Raw genomic sequence first — 21,644 nt, 5'->3', positions numbered from 1 at the left:
GCCTAGAGACCGTCTCCAGATAAGGACAGGTAGAGAGCGGGAAGTCTCGCTGTGGAGGGAGTCTCTCATGTTGCCGAGCTTAGGAGAGAGCTGTCAGGCCATGACAGACTGCAACCTCTGACTGTTAAGGACTCCCAACAATTCACAAGACCTTGATATCACCCACTGGCATCAGGAACCTGGCTCTGACACCTGAGAGAGGTCCCTTAGGATGCCGGCTGGCTGATACTTTCCTCTCTGATCCACTCGGGGACATTCTTTTGACATTCGTGGGTATTCTCAAATAACCTTTCTGCATAGGCAGATGCTGTCTTTACCTCTGCTTCATAAATAGGAAAATCGAGACATAGAGACACTCAGAAAGGGATTAATACTTGTTTTTATTTTTTCGTGATCAAAGGCACACCTCTGGCTTCCACTTTCCTTATTTGTCAAATGGAGTTAACTAATTGTCCTTGCCCTGTAGAGCTATTATCACAGAAATGCGATGGAAGCAATCACTGAGACCTTCAGTAAATTGCCACAAGTCTACAGTTTTCAGAACACTGCCTGGAGATCCGGCTTTCTCTCCGTGCCTGCCCATTCCAGATTGCTGTCTGTCAATCTAACAAACGTTTTCGTCCGTTTTCTAATCCTCTACTTCTTCTTATAGATCAAGTGTAATTACTCCCAAATGAGTGCACCAAAGCCTAGCTTTTGCCTAACATACATCAAACCATCCGTGCGTATGCATATATATGTTATTTATTATTCTTCATCAAACCTATTTCAAGAGAAAACAGTCACTTTTCTAAGTAATCTCAGCGCTGGCATTGCTCTGCTGCACTCTTCCAGCAGAGGGCACTGTTCCTCTAGGAAGCGGTTAGCCTAGCTTTTAAAATCAGATTTTTGGAAAGGGGATTCTTTCTCCAGGGACCCTGAGAATAGATGTGTACCAAAGTTTAGGAGTAGTGATGGGGATGATGCCACTTCAATTTTGCTTCCTGAAGAGAAGTTCCCGTTAATGCAGAAATGTCAAAGTCTGTGTTCTGTGGTGTGTATTTGCCACTTGAGCTAGTAAGTGCCTTTAATTTAGCCCAGAGCTCTCAAAGATGAGGTCAAGTTCAGTCCAGTTTCATGGTTTTTTATTTTTTGGCTGTTGTTTATTTCATCACAAACACATTTATTACTATTATTACCACTGGGCCAAGATAGCAGATAAAAACATAGATTTAATAGCAATCAATCCTTCAGAAAAACAACCCAAAAGTCCTCACAGTGCCGAGTCTTCCAGCCCTCATAACAACAGCTTCCGGGATTCAGCTAGTTCACACCAGTTTTGACAGGGTTTGTCTATGCCTGCTCACCGGTTTAGACGCCTAGACCTCAGAGCTAAAGGTTTGTGACCCAAATGTTTTGAGGCAAACCCGTCATGACGACACTGGAATTGAGAAATAAGGAATTTACTCAAGGTCACACCACAGATGAGGTACTGAGCTCTGGCTAGCTCCTAGGTCTCCCAGTATGCAGGGCTGTGGTCATTTCCCATGGCTGCGATTCCTCAGACACAGAGTCCAGACGGTCCCGACTTCCAGCTATGCCTCAGTCAGAATCTCTAATCCATTCTTCCTCTTTTCCAGCAAGCTGAGGTTCCCAGGAGGATGAGAGAGTCCAGGAGAATTCCTAAACAGAATAAGTAAGATGCAAGGTGAGGCTTTCGGGACAGGAAGAGAGGAGAGGAAGGGGGAATGGAGAAAGAGGGGGAGAAGCCACCCGAAGAGGGCCCTAGTCCGGGCTGCTACTGTTCTCTGAATTCTGGTTTTTCTTATTGGCATCCTAATTTCTTTGGCTGATAGGTCATGAAGGATAGAAAGTCGGGGTCTTGATTTTCTCATCTGTAGAATGGATGCACTTTGTAGGGTGGTTTGAAGATGGTGTTCTGTGCGTACATCATCAGTGATTCATTCCATCATTAACTGCCTGACCAGACGTCAAGCGCTGGGTCACATGTGTGGCTGGAGCATGGCTGTCCTCAATAAAGGTCGCAATTACTTGGGAGGAAGCAGCAGAGGCAGGCTCCCCGCTTCCCTGTCTGTGCTGTGCTTCCAGCATTAACTCTTGAACTGTCAACAGTTGTCTGCCTAAACTGGTGATTCTGATCTTGGTGGCACATTGATCCATTCTGGACAGCTTTAAAAACATCTGGATATTCAGAGTTTTCCAGTCTCTGTAAACTAGAACTTTAGGAGGGTGACATATTCAGTCTTGTTGAAACTGACTTCAAAGTGCCGTGTAGGTGAGAACCAAGGTCCTCAGCCCCCTTCCTGCTCTGACCTGGCCCTCAGTCTCCTTCACTTGTGAACCACTTTTACTATGATGGCCACACTCCTACCTTTGGACTCTGGTATATTAATTAAATTCTTCTAAGCCTTGTTTGTTTACCAGGAAAATATGGGTTTGGGGGTATAGTTGTTGACCTATGCAGCATCCATTAGCTTCCTTTTCCTTCCTTTAGTCAGTTGCTTGACCTCCTTTTACCATTGATTAGTTTAGGGATAAGACTGTGGCCCAACTCTGTTAAATGAGATATGAAAGGAGACTTGAAGGAAGATGCTTTGTTCCTAAGAACTAGAAGGCACCATATGGTGCCTTGATTTGATCATGAGAACAGTTGTTGCCACTTGTAACCAGCTAAGGATGAGGGTCTCAAAGGGCCCAACCCTAAAAGGTAACCCTTGGCTCACTGGTATGTTTAGGTTAAAGTCACAAGGTTGGTGGGCAGAAGGGACTTGGGATCTATCGAGTCCCTGCCCTGTACCAGTCCTTATATTAAGTCCAGTAGACTATACGTTAGTCTATGGAGTGACAACTGCTCTGACATTGGGAAGCAATCAGCCTCTGAGTTAGACTCTTTGAATTTAAACACTAGCTTCAGTCTTTAAACAAATATTCTGGGGATAATTCTCATTCAAATCACCTTAGCACCTTTCTTAGTTAGGGTTCCTATTGCTGTAAAGAGACCATGACCATGGCAGCTCTCAGAAAGGAAATTAAATAATCGAGGTGGCTTACACTTTCAGAGGATTAGTCCATTATCATCCTGGTGGGTCAAGGCAGCATGAAGGTGGACATAGTGCTGGAGAAGGAACTACATTTTGAGCAAGAGTTCTACATCTTGATCCGCAAGCAACAGGAAGTAAACCATGACAATGGGCATAGCTTGAGCATAGAAAACCTCAAATCCTGCCTCCCACAATGAAACACTTCCTCTAACAAGGCCACACCTTCTAATAGTGCCACTCACTTTGAGGCAATTTTCTTTCAACCCACCACAGCATCCTAGGCTGCAACTCTCTTGATGGCCTTTGCATCTTTGCAGAGTGAAGTAGTTCTGACTGCTAGAACATTCTGTTTGTAAATGACATCTGCTTCCCTTAAACTTCTCCTTACCAGTCCTAACCATAATCACCAGAGATAAAGCACATCATTTTTTCTTCTAAACATGAACACATGCCCTTTGGAAGCATAGTCACAGAAATCAGTTCATCAAGTCTCCTCACCTTCAAGCTATTCCCACCCTGATTTTTTACCAATTTAGCTTCCATGATCCTGACCTTTTTTTTTTTTTGATCTAGACAGAAAAAAAATGGAATCAATATTCAGAGAAGTTCAGATATGGAACTAGAGACTAATCAAGTATATTTCTCAAAAGATATATGCTTGTATATAAGTTATCATGAGCATAAATTATTCTATGTGTGGTGGTTGAATTGTGATCATATATTCAAATAGATGACCCCCAGTTGGTGGAGCCGTTCGGAAAGGATTAGGAGGTGTGGGTTGTTAGGAGAGGCGTGACACTGGGGATAGGTTTTGAGGTCAAAACAGACTAGTATTACTCTCAGGGTTGGCTCTTTCTGCCTCTTCCTTATGAATCAAGGTGTGAGCTCTCAGCCATTTCTGCTGCCATGTCTTTGTTCTGACATCATCGGCTTTAACCCTCTGAAATCGTGAGCTCAATTAAATGCTTTCTTTTATTAGTTGCCTTGGTGATGGTGTCTTATAAAGGCAATAAAAAGATACCGAAGATAGAACTTGGTACCAGGGAGTGGCCTCTTGCCACGACAGGCCTCATTTTGCAGTTCTTTGGGGGGGAATGTGCAAGGAGAGTGTTTGAATGCTGTAAGCAGAACGTAATGGACCATTCAAGTAGGATCTTGGAAGACAGTAATATTGAGAGCTATGTATATTGTGGAGGTTTCAGAGGGGACCAATATTGGCAACTGGGATAGAGACCTCTCCTGTAACACTTTGGCAAAGAATGTCTCTGCTTTCTTTCCTTGTCTTAAGAATTTGCCTAAAACTAAGTTGAATAGTAACAAATCATTTTGTTGTTGTTGGAGATTCGGGGGCATCTTAACATTGATGTTGTTGTTTGCAATCTCTCTTACGTCTACAGTCTAAGGTCTACAGTGAAAATGAAGAAGTGGGATAGAAAGAAATACTAAATGATCAGTTTAAAGCAAAAAAAAAATCACAAAGAAATATAACACTGGAGCCAGGGTTTGTGCTGGAAAAGATGAGGAAATTAAGCAGAGGCCTGATCTAAAATGAAATAAAGAAGGGGGGCCTTCAAGGCAAGACCCCAACCACCTAAGTGTCCAAATTGTGAAAGCAAAAGACCTAAGGAATTCTCTGTCCTAAAAGGCTACAACAAATCAAGGCTGCCAATGTGGTTCTTGACCTCCAGGGTTCGCCCCGCTTGGTGGTCAGATTTGGCGGTGTCATCCATGTGGTTTGAGCTTTAGAATCACAAAGATTGACATGAGTAAAGGGGTTGTGGAATCTTCCTCCGCAGTTCCGGAGAGCTCCTGAGACCGGGCATGGGGCAGGAGAGTCCTTGTATGGAGTCCCCAAGAAGCGATTTTGTAAAACTGTGGAAGTGAAGCCTGGGTTGTGTTGGAGACCCCAAAATGCCGGGCATGCCAGAGAGACAGAGAGAGACAAGCCATCTGCTGAGCAGAACAACTATGTAAAGGGAGTGGAACCAGCCCCATAAAGAGAAGTGTGTTTCAGAGAGTACAATGGAAATGGAAGAGCCATTAAGCCCTTTGACACCAGACACGAAGCTAAAGAATTTAGACTTGGTCCTGGGAGGCGGGGGGGGGGGGGGGGGGGGGGGGAGGCCAGGGGAGGGGGGGGATATGCTGATTTTGCTTTGGTCCTCACTGTGCCCCATTCCTCCATTTTGGAATGGCAATGGTCATTCTGTGATGTTGGATGCTGGGAGTATTAATTTGCTTTATGATTTTTACAGAGAGTTACAATTAAGAGATTGCCTTGAATCTCAGAAGAGACTTTGAGTTTGGACTTTAAAATGATGTTGAAACTGAAAGAGACTATGGGGACTTTTGGAGTTGGATTAAATGCATTTTTCATTTTGTTATGGCCATGAGTCACTAAGGGGTATGGGGTAGAATGAGGTAGTTTGAATGAGAATGGCCCCATAGGCTGGTATATTTGAATGCCTGGTCCCCATTTGGTTGGTGGAATTGCTTAGGAAGGACGAGGAGACATGGATTGTTGTGTGTGTCCCAGGGGAAGTCTTTAAAGTTTAAACAACTAGTGCCATTTCCAGTGTTCGTTCGTTCGTTCTCTCTCTCTCTCTCTCTTCCTACTTGTGGCTCAATATATGAACTCTCAGCTCTTCCTGCTGCCATGCCTTTGGTTGGCCATCGTGGACTCTGACTCTAAACCTCTGAAACCATAAGCCCATATAAACACTTCTTCTATAAGTTGCTTTGGACATGGTGTTTGGTCACAGCAACATAAAATAACTAAGATGCTCTGGTATGGTCGAAACTGTTGTTCATGATGTTTAGCATATGTTGAATTTCCTTAGGGGCTAAGGTTACCATCTGCTTGCTGAATGACTAAACTCCTTTAAAAACATTCTGGCCAGATAGTCAGCAAGGTGCCCTGGTCAGACCCTTGACCTTTGCTGGGCTGCTAAGATCTTTCTGTGAAGGGCAGATGGTGCTCACTGGGTATCTGGAGAATTGCACCCACAGTTCCTGTGGCATCCTGGAGTGATTATTTTTAGATTCCTTTGTATTTTATTTTATGTGTATGAGTATTTTGCTTACATATGTATGTGTGCACCATGTGTGTGTCTGGTGCCTGCTCATTGCTGTGGAATGATCCTTCTGTACACACTTATTGTGAAGACCTGTTGCTCTCATTGTTAATAAAAAGCTGATTGGCCAATGGCTAGGCGGGGGGGGGGGCAGAGAGAATGCTGGGGAGAAAAAGAAATGGAGTCGAAGAGACTCCATGAGATGGTAGCCAGAGCAGGATGGGAAGTACATACATAAGATGAATGAGCCTCGGGTCAGCACATAGGTTAATAGAAATGGGTTAATTGAAGTTATAAGAACCAGCTAAAAACAAGCTTAAGCTATCAGTTGAGCATTTATAATTGATATTAAATCTCTGGGTGGTTATTTGGGGAGTGGGTGGCAGGAGAGGAATCCCCGAGAACTGGAATTACATATGATTGTGAGCCATCATGTAGATGCTGACACAGAAGCCAGGTCCTCGGCAAGAGAAGCCAATGCTCTTATCCACTGAGGCCTCTCTCTAGTCCCTGGCTGCTGCTTCTTACTTTGCTAAGCTTTATTCCTGGCTTGTCTTTGGAATTTGTGGCCTCTCCATGCTTCCTCCAGCAAATTCTGTTCTATACTAGCTAGATGAAATTTCTGTTCCTTGCATCTAAAGACTCCTGAAATATTAGATATTAGATATAAGGTAAAGAAAAAAATAGCACTATGAAATATTAATAAATAGCAAAAAGCAGAGGGTTTTTTTTGTCTTGTTTTGTTTTTGAGACAGAGTTTCTCTGTAGCTTTGGTTCCTGTCCTGGAACTCTTGTAGATCAGGCTGGCCTCGAACTCACAGAGATCTGCTTGTCTCTGCCTCCAGAATACTGGGATTAAAGGTATGTGCTGCCACCTCCTCGATAAAGTCTTTTAAAAAAAAAGATTTATTTATTTATTATGTATGCAGTGTTCTGCCTACCGGCCAGAAGACAGCACCAGATCTCATCATGAATAGTTGTGAACCCCTATATGGTTGCTGGGAATTGAACTCAGGACCTTTGGAAAAGCAGCCAGTACTCTTATCCATTGAGCCATCTCTCCAGCCCCAAGTGAAAAGCAAAGACTATTTTAATATCTATTATTATAATAATCATCATAAATGATATACTTATTTTATATGATACATGTGTTTAATGTTTTTAATATTAACTTTTTATTATAAAAGAGCATAAATTCAGAAATCTTAGGGAAAATAATATATATATGTATGCACACATACATACACATATATGCATATCTGTATTCATAAAGACATACATACATATTTATAAAGAAGTTGTTACATGGCTGCCAAAAGTGATATTCTCTGTCCAGGGCAGGATGTAAGCCGTTCCATCTCAGGCCCAAGCACTTGGCTACTCTTTGGTCTGTTTTTATTTCACTGGGAATGTGGGCCAGTGGTTATTTTCATAACTAAATTAATTAATGAGAAAATGCTCAGGCTTTTCATTTATCACTTCTAAACACCCACTTGTGATGAGTCAGTTGCCATTTGAACAGTATCTGATGATTTTCAAATTAATTAAAACAGAGCAACAATACAGCACAGTTCTTACTCAAGCATCTCCAAGGGATTTGACTCCATCAATCCTCTAGCAGCTTCTCAAACAGGAAAAGGGCATTAGTCGCCTTTGGACAGGACGCAACGTGTTTGTCAGCTACAGAGGTGCACTGGGTTGTGTACCCAGTTTGGAGCCCTATTATCCCATTTAGTGGAGATCTGTTACGTGCTGAGGACTAGGGGAGGGTAAGCTATGCTCCTCTGTAGAATCTGCTCCTGTCCCCTGGCAGTCTGCAGCTCCAGGAGAGAGGGGGACAAATCTGAAAGGAAAGGAAATGCGGAGACAATATTGTACTGCCCATTAGTCAGAAAGTAGCTGCTGTTCATTCTGAACACAGTAGAAAGTCACCTTTCTTAGTGTTTATATCTTTTCTCTATAGCTAAAAGGATTTGTTGGTCTCTGTTTGCAAGGTGCTTTGACACCGTTCTCTTCTCCCAGGGTTCGCACCAGCAATGGAGGAAGAACTTGTATCCTTATCCCAGGGGAGAGGGCGTGAGGGTCACACCTAACATAAGTCCTCCCTCCTACCTACCCACACTCCACCTTTCTCCTCTGGTGAAACACCCTTGCTGTCCCATGTCTTGTGACTACTTTAGCCCAGCTCTGTCTTCTACTCCTGAATGTGAGAGTCAAGTCAGAATAATTCTACTTGGGTCTGCAGGCATAAAGAACTCAGTATACCTTAGGCCACCCCTTCTTGTCTCCGCCCTGACTTTATTCTTGTTCTTTCTCTTATAGTTCTGGTAAGTAGGGCTATGCCCTGCTATCCCTAGCCAGAACCCTGAAAATCAGCCTGAATGCTGCCTGCTTCTCAGATCTCTTCTGTAGTCCAACTGTTTTGTCAGTCCCATCAGCTCCCCAATAATGACATGGGGCTTATTATTAATTATGAAAGCTTGGCCAATAGCTTAGGCTTATTTCCAACTAGCTCTTATAATTTAAATTTCGATAATTCACTTTCTGCCTTGTGGCTTTATTACCTCATCTCTGTGGTACCCATCCTGCTTACTAAGTATCTCCTGTTGTCTCTGCCTTCTTCTTCCTAGTATCCTCTCTGCCTGGAAATCCTGCCAACTATTGGTCATTCTGCTTTTTATTAAACCAATCACAGTAAACATCTTTATACAGCATAAAGGAATATTTATGCTTCCATTTGATGAGCCACTTAATCCTAAACCACCCCTTATCCCCATCTCTATGACTGTGGTCTGTGCCCTGTTTCCCACCCTTGTCCATATTTTATTGCTTTGGCTTTTCTCTTCTAATAGTCAATGGTCTCCAATCCATAGGGATTTCCCATAAATTAGCTTATACTATTCACTTGATTTAAAATCATTCACTGGGGGGTAAGGAAGACTAGCATTCATCTTAAAAACTGAGAACTGGGGAAAGTTCAGCAGTTAAAGTTCTTGCCGACTCTGAACTGACAGCTGGGGAGCCTGCCTAGGACTGAACTAGGCCCTCTGAATGTGAGGGACAGTTGTGTGGCTCGGGCAGTTTGTGGGGCCACTGGGAGTGGAACCTAATTCCTGAACTGACTTTTTGGAACCCATTCTCTTTGGGGGATAACTTTCTCAGTCTAAATATGGGGGATGTCCTTGGTCCTGCCTCAAAGTAATGTTTCAGACTTTCGTGATTCCCCATGGGAAGCCTCACCCTCTCTGAGGAGTGGATGGGGGTGGGGAGAAGGTGGGAAGAGTAGGAAGAGGTCAGGGAGAGGGAACTGGAATTGGTAAGTAAAATCAAAAAAAGATTGTTTTAATAAAAAAAGAGTACTTGCTGCTCTTCCTTAGGACTAGGGTTCAATCCCCAGCCCCTATGTGGTGGCTCACCAGCATTTGTTACTCCAGTTCTAGGGAACTGGATGCTCTTTTCTACCTCTGAGGTTCCCAGACACATATACTACATATATATGCAAGCAGGTAAAATAGTCATACAATTGAATTAAATTAAATTTGAACACTGCCAGTAAGCCACATCCTCGTGGTGATTCATAGATTAATAGAAATGGGCTAATTTAAGATGTAAGAGGTAGATAGGAATACGCCTAAACCATTGGCCAAATAGTGTTGTAATTAATTTAGTTTCTTTGTGATTATTTGAGTCTGGGAGTCTGGGAAATGAAAGTGCTATCTCCATTTACACTGACACCTTTTAATCCCAATTCTGGAATGGTGGAGACAGGAGAATCCCTGAGACTTGCAGACCATTGAGACCAGCCAATTAATGAACTCCAGGTTTAGTGAGAGAGACATTCTTTCTCAAAATACAAGAGAGAGGGCTGCCGGGATATCTCAGTGAGTAAAGATACCTGCCATCAAGCCTGACGATCTGAGTTCAGTCCCTGGAGCCCACACGGTGGAAGGTGAGAACGAACTCGCAAAGTTGTGCTCTAGCTTCTACACACCCTATGGCAGATACACACATGCACCCAGAAACATGTACATGGTAAATGAATGAATAAACAAACAAATGCAATTTTAAGTAAAAAAAAAAAAAAACGAGGTGGTGACCTATAGAGAAAGATACCCAACTTCAACCTCTGACCTACACATACATACGCACGTGAACATGCACATATATGTACTCGAGTACATCTGCATGTGTACACGAATGAATTATAGAGTCATTCAATGGCTCCCCAGGGACTTGGTTGCAAAACTCAAACTTTAGTTCATGACATCAATCTCTTGGATCTGTTCTTACTCTACTTCTTGTTCATCCTAGTTTCCTTCTTGGATCATTTCTCATTTCCTTAATCATCTAACAGACTCCTGTTCACAGTCAAATTCCGGGCAGAAGTCACCTTCTGCATGAAGGGAAGACAAACACTGGTAGACTAGGGAGAGAAGGTAGTTGTGTGTTGGTTTGAATAAGAATGGCCCTTGTAGGCTCAGGAATGTGTGGTCATTGGGGAGTGGTGTTGCTTGACAGGGATTCGGAGGCATGGCCTTGTTGGAGTGGGCACGGCCTTCTTGGAAGAAATGTGTCACTGGGGGTTGGCTCTGAGGTTCCAAACGTTCAAATGACCCAGTGTCACCCTCTCTTCTTGCTGCCTGCAAACCCAGATGTAGAACTCTCAGCTGCTCTCCAGTACCACGTCTGCCTGCATGCCACCATTCTTCCTGCTGTGATGACGAGGGATTACACCTCTAGACTGTACATAAGCCTCCAGTTATAAGAGTTGCTATGATCATAGTCTCTTTTCACATAAATAGAACATTGACTAAGAAAAACCACTTCCTTCATACCTTCCTTATATGGTTACCCTGGTCAAACTGATAGGCCAGACCTATCACTATTCCTTTCAAGGTGATCCGTCACACAACTACCCTCATCCCCTCTCCAATTCTCTTAACCAAGCCTCTCCTTATTCTTTTGAACCTAGAAGTGGTAACACTCCTGAATATTGTTAGCCCTAGGTTACCCCATACTCCTGGTGAGTCCCGTCCACCAACATCCTTGTAGCCCCTCTGCTTTGTAAAAAAACAGTCTTTGACTTATTCAATTTAGGCGTCTCATCTGCTTCTTGTTAGGGCTCACGTCCACCAAGGTTCTGTAAGTAGAATCACATTTCTCACGGTTAACACTAGAAAGCTACATCATCTTCAGTTCTGAACAATTTTTTGCTGGCTTTGGATTGTAAACCTAGCTAAAGGCTGGAGGCAAAAGGTCTTTTATCTATTTTTCAAGAGTGTACAAAACTCTACTACTGCTTTTGCCACTAGGACTTGGATCTTATTGGAAGACTCACCAAAAGTGATATATGTGTCTATGTCCCTATTAAGCTATTTACCTTAGGGCAAGAACTGTAGATTTAAAATTTATCCCCAAAGCCCAACCTTGGGTCTAGAGTGCAGTCAACACATGGTAAAGTGTTCGCTTTGTGAAAAAAAAAAACAAAACAAAACAAAAAAAAAAAACACTTGTACGTCTTTAAAAATAGTTGTGAGATAAATGACTAAATGGGAAAGCCTTGATGTCCTGACTGATGGTTTTAAAGACTGCTGTAGCAATGGGGCCTTCTCTACCATCTCCAGAAGGGTGAATACTGGAGAAGGGAAAGGCTAATGCAGATTTGATAATACCCTGAAATGATTCAAAAATATCTTTCATATCCAAAGCACCTTCAGCGCACATCCTCAGAAGCAGAACACTACCAGAGGGGGAACAGCATCTCTGTTCTCATTCGCATGTGTCCATCTCCCCTACCCCCACAGAGGTCCCTTAGATCTGCCAACTCTATAGGAAACCAATTTCCTGTTAACTACAAGGGAGGTTTGTTTACTCTGTTGAAATAATTGAAAAGCTGTCATTTTTATTAGTGCCACAGCTGGTTCTTCCATCATGGAAGAAATACAATTATGTGTCTTCCTATGGCTGGATGCAGACAGCTATAACTTCATTATTTATTTGGGTAGCAAGTGAATCTTTATAATGAGCAGCGGGGAAGATGCATCCAAACCTCATTTGTAAAAGGAACAAATTTTAGCTTCTGGAATGATATTTCCCTTGTCACCATGGTGGTGGTGGTGGTGGTGGTGGGGATGTTTCGTCTTGTATTGTTACATAATAGGGCTTGATAGTTTTAGAAGCAGTCATTATGGGGACAGGGAAGAGTATGGACCTTGGCATCAGGCCAACTTGGATTCAAATCCTAGTCTGCTTCTAAATCCTAGCTTTGCGGTCGGTAGGAGCACCTTAGCTCTTCTGAGCTTTCAACTTTTAGTTTGCTTATTGATTGTTTATTAATTGATTGATTGACTTTCTGTCTCATGAAGTTTTCCTGGTTGACTCCAAATGTCTAGGCTTAAGAAATATTCCCACCTTGGCTCTTGAGTAGCAGGGCCACAGGTACACATTTCTTCTATATGTTTTATAATGCATATTTTAATCCACTCTGATCACTCTGCCATTCCTCATATATCACTGTGACTCACTACACACTGGTTTAATCTCCTTACCTGTCTCTGCCTCCTCTTCTCCCTACCTCTCGTAACCACAATTTTATTTCCTTCTTTTTTTTCAGATTCCATGTATTGAGTCACGTGGCATGTGTCTCTCTGTGACCAGCCTGTTTCACTTGATGTGATGCCTGCTTCCCAGGGTTAGCCCTGCTCTTGAAAATGGCGGGAGTCCGTCCTTTCTGACGCTGAGGGGGATTCCACTGTGTGCCGATTGCCTGTTCTTCACCCACATATCCTTGGGTGGGCACCCAGCCAGCCCCTATTGTGTAGAGTGGAGCTAGCAGAACGAGTAAAGTGGAACTAGATATAACCTAACCGTCTTCCACTCTTTAAAGCTGGGCCCTCTACTGATGCCAGACTGAGCTTCAAGCAGTCCTCCAGACTGGATCCATTTCTTTGCTCCCTCACTTTGTACACTGTTGGCTACTCTGCCTGAATTGTATGCCCTCCTTGCTTCTCTTGTTCATCAGACGAGCTTTCTTCTTCTCTTCTTCTTCCTCTTCCTCTTCCTCTTCCTCTTCCTCTTCCTCTTCCTCTTCCTCTTCCTCTTCCTCTTCTTCTTCTTCTTCTTCTTCTTCTTCTTCTTCTCTTCCTCCTCCTCCTCCTTCTCCTCCTCCTCCTCTTCCTTCTCCTCCTCCTCTTTCTCCTCCTTCCTCCTTCTCCTTTTTCTCCGCCTTCTCATTGAGTCCTCTGTAGAACCTGACCCCCCGCCCCCAAAGCCCTTCACTGGTCACTCTCTGGTGCTCTTTTCTGTTTCCAGCACCGTTTGAACACGCCCACTACATGAAGTGGCCCTGCATCACAACATTTGTCTGAGTATGTGCATTCTCATGGAAGCATCAGGCTATAAGCTTTTACTTCTCTATGCCTTGTGCTGCCCCGGTGCCAAGCAGAATGCCACGGCTATCAGTAGCTGATTTACTTAATGGAATGGAAACTTAGGTGAAGCACCTAGGGCCCTGAATGGATAATTAATGATTAGTTAAGTCAAGCTATTCTTAACTGGGATTCTTCTTGCAAACTCCCACTATGGAGGCCCTGTAGCTATAGGGAGTCAGTTGGGAAAAGCCTCTTACACTCTGTTAAGAGCATACCTGGGCTTCTTTTACTCGCCTCACACATCATACCTGAGTTTCAGTACAGAAAAGTCAACTCCAAAGGCTGATGTACCTTCATCCAGACTCACCCCTCGATACAATGAGAGTTTGCTTTTAACCTTTGTCGCTTTGTTTCCCACAAGAGGAGGCTCGTCTCATGGAGTTAAAGTTCTTGAACCAAGGGCTGGCTCTGGAAGTTATTGGACCTTCAGCAGTAATCCAGCCTTGCAAAGTTTTTTGATGCTTGAATAGCACACTAGGGTAGTACTAGTACCTGTTTATTAGGGCTAAGGAGGAGAAGGGATATAAAGCTCTTAGAATACCGTCCGGCTCCTGGTTACTGTAGGAGCGTCTGCACTGTTTTATTAATAAGGCTAGTAGTGCAGCCAGAGCAATTTCAAATGAACTCTGAATTTTGTTGACACATCCATAAAGTGCTAGTTAGAACGCTTATTTTGCGGGACTGGTTTGAGAATTCAAACCCAGAGAAGTAGGGCACTTGGGGCAGCTACAAATACACAGAGCATACATGGAGGCCCACTGAATATGGACATATTTGGGCAGATGGTTCTCACCTTTTTTTCCTTATGTATTCTCGCCCCTCTGAACATGACAGAATAGAGGCCTCTCCTCTTGGAGAGGTCATTCGCTCCCCGAGATCTAGACCTGAGGCTATTGATTCAGCTCTAACCATTTTGATTTTTCCCTTTTCACAGCTAACCCCCCTAAAACGTGTAAATACTCTGGTCTCTTCTGCCTTAGAACAAACATCATGTCTCTGTTTTGAAAAGAAAGAGAAAAACTCCTGCATTTCCATCTCTTATTTGGTCTTATCCCCCACCACTTTCTCTCTCTTCACACGCGAGCTCCTCACAGATGTGTCTGTGCAACCTGTTTCTACTTCCTCACCTCCCACTCGCTTCTCCTGATGTGACGGTAAAATCTTTTAAAAGTATGTTGAAACTTGGAGTCTCCAAGAAGGAATGAAGGGCAACGTTGATTTCTATTCTGGAAAATGTGTTGCTGGAAAGTGTTAGCCCTCCCGATGGTGAGACTCAGGTCACTCCAACACAGTTCCTCACTGATTCCTTTAATTTAATATGTGATCCAAGTATGTGCTACAGTGTGCAAACATCCCAGGTCTCTGGGCTCCTGAAACTGGGGCATGCTGTCCTCTCTCCCAGATCATGAGCCCTTCACCTGGAAGCATCTGACTTCTGATCAAGCCTGCTCTAGCTAGGGCCAGTCCCTCTGTATCCTTCCAATAAATATCTGTCCTTACAATACAAAGAGGCCTGAGCCTTCAGCAGGGTCCAAAGTTTACCTGGAATAAAAGAGGTTAAAAACAAAACTAAACAAACAAAAACCACACAGATGTGTGTTCCCCCCATGCTCTCTTTGTTCATTATGTTTCTTCTTTTTTAATATTTACTTATTATGTATACAATATTCTATCTGTGTATATGACAGAAGAGGGCACCAGAGTTCATTACGGATGGCTGTGAGCCACCATGTGGTTGCTGGGAATTGAACTCAGGACCTTTGGAATAGCAAGCAATGCTCTTAACCACTGAGCCATCTCTCCAGCCCTCCTTATGTTTCTTCTTTCTCCTGTCTCAAATCTCTGTAATGGTGAGAGACCAGGGGCAGAAGAAGCGCTTGACTGCATCCAAACGTTGTTGACCTGGAAAATTCACCTGGAAACCTCTGGAACGCCTCGCCCGGCTACCTCACGAAATTAAAGGTCGTGTTTGTGGTAAAGAGCACAGCGCCCTGCCACATCTAAGAACTTGCTAGATTTTCTTAATAGTTATATAAAGCAAGGGCCATTACTCAGTCTACTGAAAGTTAAAAGCTGAAGTTAATGTGGTAGGGTGGGGATAGGGGTCAGGGTAGGGGTCAGCAAGCAGCATCTGCTATGTGCAGAGCCTGTCATGTGCCAGAATGAGCACCGCAATGTCACTATCTCATTTAACCTTCATGGCCACAGAGATAAAAGCAGGTGTTACTGCCTGTCATTTCCTTTCTTCCTTCCTTAAAAAAAGAATAAGACGTCATGCTAGACCAGGCTGAATCTTGCTTTTGGTGAGTAAGCAGGTGGCCTTCTAGAGCTATCTGGGCTTCAGCTTGCCGTCTCTAACATGAAGGCTAGGCTGAGTAAGCCGAAAGGTTCACTGCAATCGACCTCTGCCTTGCCTAGCAATTGCCAAACACATCATCAGTGTTCTCTGCTACAGCAAGAGAAAAGGAGGTCATTTCAGTTGTAGGAGTAGACGTAGGTTGGAGAAAGAACTGGACAGCCTGTAATGGCCATTTTGTTTTTGACTCACTGTGTTGGTCTTAGTAGGTCTTTGAGACGTTTCAAAAGGGAAGCCCAGATTCAGTCTTGCTTGCAACACTTGCTAGTTGTATCACCGGAGGAAGTTCATCAGCACTCTGAGACTCACTTTTTTCATCTGTAAAAGGAGTAGATGCCCAGAGAGTTGTGGGGGAAGATGAAGCAGGAGAGGACCATGCAAACCTGCTTGACAGTGGCTGATTAGTCAATGGCAACATTAGTCTCTCTTTTCTTACAAAAAAAAAGTTTTTCTTAATCCATTGCACAGTGAAATAACCCATAGAAGATTCTAGAAAATGGCTACAAGTCTTGGATTTGCCATTTGTGGGGATTACCCCCTAGCCCTGCTTCCTGCAAACTTGTAGCCCTGCTGGAGGATATGCAGTCTCTCGGTAGCCTTGCATAAGCAAGCTGGGTATGTAGGCGGGATCGAGGTGTGTTTTCAGCAACAAGGGACGAGCGACAGCAGAGAGGGAGCGATATCGACACAATAATATTAGAGCACACAGAATAACGCGCAGCTGCCAGGTGACCCAACCCCATCAGCTTAGGAGTGCCAGTTGCTAAGAGCCAGATGCACTGGGGGTTTACTTATCCTGTTAATGGAAGTGAAGAGAAAACGTGAGACTTTTTGGAAATAATTTAACGAACTCTTCTGTTTACTTTAGTCAGTTTGAAGCCATTTGTCATTTTAAACAAGTATGTTGAGTTCTTCCTGTGCGTATACCTGGCTCTAGGCCCTGGGCAGATGGCGGTGAATCAAGCTCTTGCCTTCATGGAGCTTATGTTGGATTCGACTGTCTCATTTAGAAGTTCAAGGAAAGTGACTCAAAGTGACTGGCCAAGCAGATCTGAATCTGAGCCTTCTAAACACTAGGTCAGGATCTTCATCAACCACTGCCTTGGTCCTTATGTACTGGTAAAGCAGGGTAGCAGTGACGAGGCAGTTTACAGTAGACAACTATCGTAAATAGTTCACCACCCTGAAGGCTGGGAAGTCCAAGATGGAGGAGGTGGTGTCTGGCATGGACTTCTCTTTTACATTGTCTCATGGTGGAAAGCCAAAGAGAGGCTGACAGAAAACAAGATGGGGTCAAACTTGTCATATGATGCGTTAAACCTAAAATAATGAACCCACTCCCAAGATAAGGACATTAATCCATTCCCAGAGACAATGACACTACGGCCCAAACTCTTCCTATTATTAGGCACCATCTCCAAACACTGTCGTATTAGAGACCAAGGGTTTGTCCTAGGGATTTTGGAAGGAATTTTCAGACCGTAGCAACTACAGTTTATGAAATAGCCATGTACAGCGTATTTTAAGCATGGCTGAGATATCACGCCTGCTAGACAAATAGAGCCCTCACTCTGGGAAATTCTGCAAGTCCAACAGTGAGGTTTCTTTCATTTTTAGTGCCTCGGTGTTCCTGCATACTGATATCTAGCTGCATGAGATTTTAGAGTATCAGCGGATGTGAGGAGACAAAACTAGGATACCCGGACATAGTGGCACACACCTTTAATCCCAGTGCTCAGGAGGCAGAGGCAGGCAGAGCTCTGTGAGTTCAAGGCCAGCCTGGTCTACAAAGAATCCCAGGCCTGTTACACAGAGAAACACTGTCTTGAGAGGGGAAGAGTGGGGTATCATGTAACAGTTGACAGCTGAAAGACACATGGTCAAGAAAATTTTGCCTTCCTCCTCATCTCTCTGAGCCCTTAGTTTCCACTCATAGAAAGAGTGACTGGAATTAGGATGACCTCTAAGTTCTCAAGATCTCAGTTCTGTGATAAATTACCCAACAATTATGCAACACACACACACACACACACACACACTGCTCTAGAATGCAGTTCCAGAAAGTTCCTGTAGCTTCCCCATGAAACATATGAAGTTCCTTTTCCTCAGTTCATCCTGGTTCTGAAGTAGGTGCTGTCTTGTGCTTAGTGAACAGTAGGTTCAGTGTCTAGACGTCTGCAAGTGTCTCTGTTCCAGGAAGGCGGGGACTGGGGGTCACCCTGCCAGGTGATATTTTTTGTAGATTTTTTTTCTCCCCCATCAGAATACAAGTACTCTGATGTGGGGGGCTGACTTATTTATCCCCTTGCCCCAATGCTTGCCATTGGAAGCATCAGTCAGTACAGACAGTTCAGGGTGATGGAAATAGCGGATGATGTCTGAACACTGTACTGTTAGCGTCGCTGGCAGAAGGTACAGAAGAGCCTCCATCACTGAGCTCATCGATGATGCTAGAGCTGAGCACTTACAGGTGGGGAGGTTAATGCAGCTCACTTGTGGTCTTGTGGCCAGAAAATAACAAATCTGAGACTTCTTTCTCTCCTTTCGTTTCTTTTATTCACTATTGAACATGGGTAACTTTTGACAAAATTTATCAGAACAAGATGAATTTTTAAAAATCCATGGAATCTTTGGGCTTTGGAATTTAATACGTGAGTTCAAATTCGTCTGTGCTTCCAAGCACTGAAGCGATCTGTAGACACTTACCTTTGCTGCAACTCAGCATCTGATGTGTAAGGTGGGAAAGGTTCTATCTCTGATAGTTCCCTACAGACTGTCCTACAGGGGAGTACCATTTGAAGGCCTACGCCATGGGGTCCTTCTTTATTGTTAACTCAGTTTTTATTTGTTTTGTTTTTTCAAGACAGGGTTTCTCAGTGTAGTCTTGCGTGGAACTTGCTCTGTAGACCAGACTGGCCTCAAACTCACAGAGATCCACCTGCCTCTGCCTCCTGTGTGGTGGGATTAAAGCTGTGTGCCCACCACCGCCCAACTGTGAAATCTTCTGAAGAACCCTCTTGCTGAGTTTAGGTAACAAGCAGAAACAATGTGAGTTCCCCACCAGACTTTCTGTGTATACTTCCTGGACTACTGAAGTTGATCAGTCTTGCTTCTAACACAAATGGCTTTATGTTGACTTGTGATTTTTGCCCTTTCTAATGCTGTAGCCTAAGCTAAGGCCTTCTCCTAGTGGGTCTCAGACAGGTAATTGCTCCTTGCTACCACCACTGGCCTTTCTCATCCCAGACACCAATCTCACCAGACACAGCCTGGTACAAAGACGGATGCATTCCTGGAAGAGGAGGTTTCCTGGACAGGCTTGGGTTAAGCCACACCAGTTGCAGATGCTCTGGCCAGAGAGCTAGGGAGCCCCTAGCAGCTCCAGCTGTTTGGCAGCCTGGAGGAGAAGAGTTTGAGTGATGGGGCCCATGCATCAGCACCTCTGTGTTTTAAAAGGGCAATTGACGTACCATGGACCTCGTCACATACACAGTGACTACAGTGACATCTGAATCCCCGTCTCATTACTCACTGAGTGCAGAACACTCCACACAGGAAGATGACTCGCTCCTCCAATGAGATGCAGAAAGGCCTTCTACGGAAATGATTTGAAGTGTTTAAATATCCTGTTTCTTAGCTTGCTTCTCCTCTGTCAAATCCTTTGGCTTGAGTAGAGACCTTTATTCAAAGAACCTGATTGTAGCATTATCTATTGAACGCCTCAATGGGTTTTCATTTGTACTTATGCCAGGTATAGTACTTCAGCTATCACTCAGCTCCCTTTGTGCTTTTGACAAGGGAAGGACAGATTTGTCATAGCCGTGGGAGAAAATGGAATGAGCAGGCTGCTTTTACCTTGTAGAAATTTAATAAGAAGTGATGTCTCACATTCGCCACGGATCAGGCACGGAGACAAGGAACTGTGTGTCTCTTCTATGCCAGAGTCAACGGATGGATAAAAGCAGGAGAAGACAGAGTGGTGAGAGACCTCTTAACCTCATGCAAATCACTCTAGAAGCAGGGCAGTAAAACAACATTGCAACCGAAGGAATGGGTTAGCCAGATTCTCATACTAAAACACAAATGGATATATAACTCTCTGGTCTCTGGAATCAAGGAGGGGTCTGTTACCTTTGGAGAGTCTCTCTTCATCTACAGCAGGTGTTCTAGCAGCGAGGACAAGGTAGATCCTTGGATCCTCAGGTCTAAAGGAAAGAAATGGAAAGAGTTAGGCATGGAAGAGGAACCACCAACCAAAGGGTCTGGAGAATAACAGGCCCTGGGATCAGGGAAGGGATACTTAAGTAAATCTTGTAGTAAGGTATTGGTGGAAGGCACCATGGTATCATAGGAAGTTCATGGCTTAGGATCTGATCAAACATACATTATAATCCCACTTTGGCTACTGACTAGCTGATAGTATAGACTATTTTCTTTGATATCATCTTTAAAATAATTCTTAGACTCTGTGAGTTCGAGGCCAGCCTGGTCTACAAGAGCTAGTGCCAGGACAGGGTCCAAAGCTACAGAGTCTCGAAAAACCAAAAAAAAAATTCTTAGAGAGGTGGCTCATGGCTATTATTATCGATAAAAGAGCCTTGGATTAGAAACCCCGGCCAACCATTTGTGAACCTTAAGTTTCCTAAAGTTTCTGGATTTCTGTACTGTGATAAGAATAATCATCTGGTAGATGGGAATAGCTGAAACAGAGCAGGTTAAATGTCATCCTAAGACCCAGAAAACAGAAAACACTACATAAATGTCTTATGACTTAGGCTAGTGAGCCCAATGTGTTGTTAGTAAAACCATAAGAAATTGGACTTTCTGGGGAGTCTAGGGAGTGAAAACCATTATGGGATATGTGAGAGGTTACTGGTAGTTGTCTCGTCTTCCTGAAGCCATGCCTGTGGCCTGGGTAGGTCACTGTGTTCCTTTGAATTCTGATAGTGGTCTCAAAATGGATGTGGCAACTCTAAGCTAGAAAGGTGAGCTGGGCCTGTTTTATTACAGTCACATGATCACACTTGCTACCCATAGCAACATTACCATGTTCTCCCTTAACAAGGAGGTAGAAGGCCAAAGAGTTTACCCACCTGGAAGTCAGCACTGGCTCAATGTTTTGAACTTGGTCAGAATTGCTGAGTCATTCTTTCACCTGTTGAAATGGGGAGGTGGTGGTTACTTCTAAAGCTGTGGTCGGCAAGGACCTGCCCTGTTTGGTTCTGCAAAGGAGGCTAATGGTGTTCATGCTATTCCTACGATAGAACCATGATCCTGTGGCTATAATAGATGCTTTCTGATGACCCCCCTGCTACGGATGCTCTTTTACATGAACACTTTTCTGTAGGAAAACACATTCATTGGTTTTTATGATGTTTCATTTATAAACAAGAAAGGAGATTTTAGCAAGGCTGTCTAACGCTATCAGTCAGAGAAAACGCTGAGAAGTTTGGTCCCTTAAAAGTCCCGTCTTCCAAAAAGGCAACCCACTGACTGGGAGAAGATCTTCACCAACCCTACAACAGACAAAGGCCTGATCTCCAAAATATATAAAGAACTCAAGAAACTAGACTTTAAAAAGCTAATTAACCCAATTAAAAAATGGGGCACTGAACTGAACAGAGAATTCTCAACAGAAGAAATTCAAATGGCCAAAATACACTAAAGGTCATGGTCATCCTCCTTGGTGATCAGGGAAATGCAAATTAAAACAACTTTGAGATACCATCTTACACCTGTCAGA

At 43.7% G+C, this 21,644-nt stretch overlaps 1 long non-coding RNA gene across 1 annotated transcript in view; it reads right to left on the bottom strand.

Moving 5' to 3' along the window:
* Nucleotides 1-1,138: 1,138 nt before the first annotated feature.
* LOC126497950 (uncharacterized) overlaps nt 1,139-21,644 on the bottom strand; it is a 51,906-nt gene continuing 31,400 nt past the window's right edge. The window contains exons 2-5 of the long non-coding RNA XR_007590728.1: nt 20,995-21,056; nt 20,033-20,106; nt 16,094-16,219; nt 1,139-1,662 (exon numbers count right to left, since the gene is read on the bottom strand). This is a non-coding gene — a long non-coding RNA (uncharacterized lncRNA). The remainder of the gene's footprint in view (nt 1,663-16,093; nt 16,220-20,032; nt 20,107-20,994; nt 21,057-21,644) is intronic.

The sequence above is a fragment of the Alexandromys fortis genome, unplaced genomic scaffold (genome assembly GCF_014885135.2).
Source record: "Alexandromys fortis isolate MF-2015 unplaced genomic scaffold, M_Fortis_MF-2015_v1.1 scaffold_13, whole genome shotgun sequence".
In the NCBI taxonomy this organism is placed as follows: Eukaryota; Metazoa; Chordata; class Mammalia; order Rodentia; family Cricetidae; genus Alexandromys; species Alexandromys fortis.
Note: the sequence above shows the minus strand (reverse complement) of the source record. Positions and strands in the feature narration are given on the sequence as shown.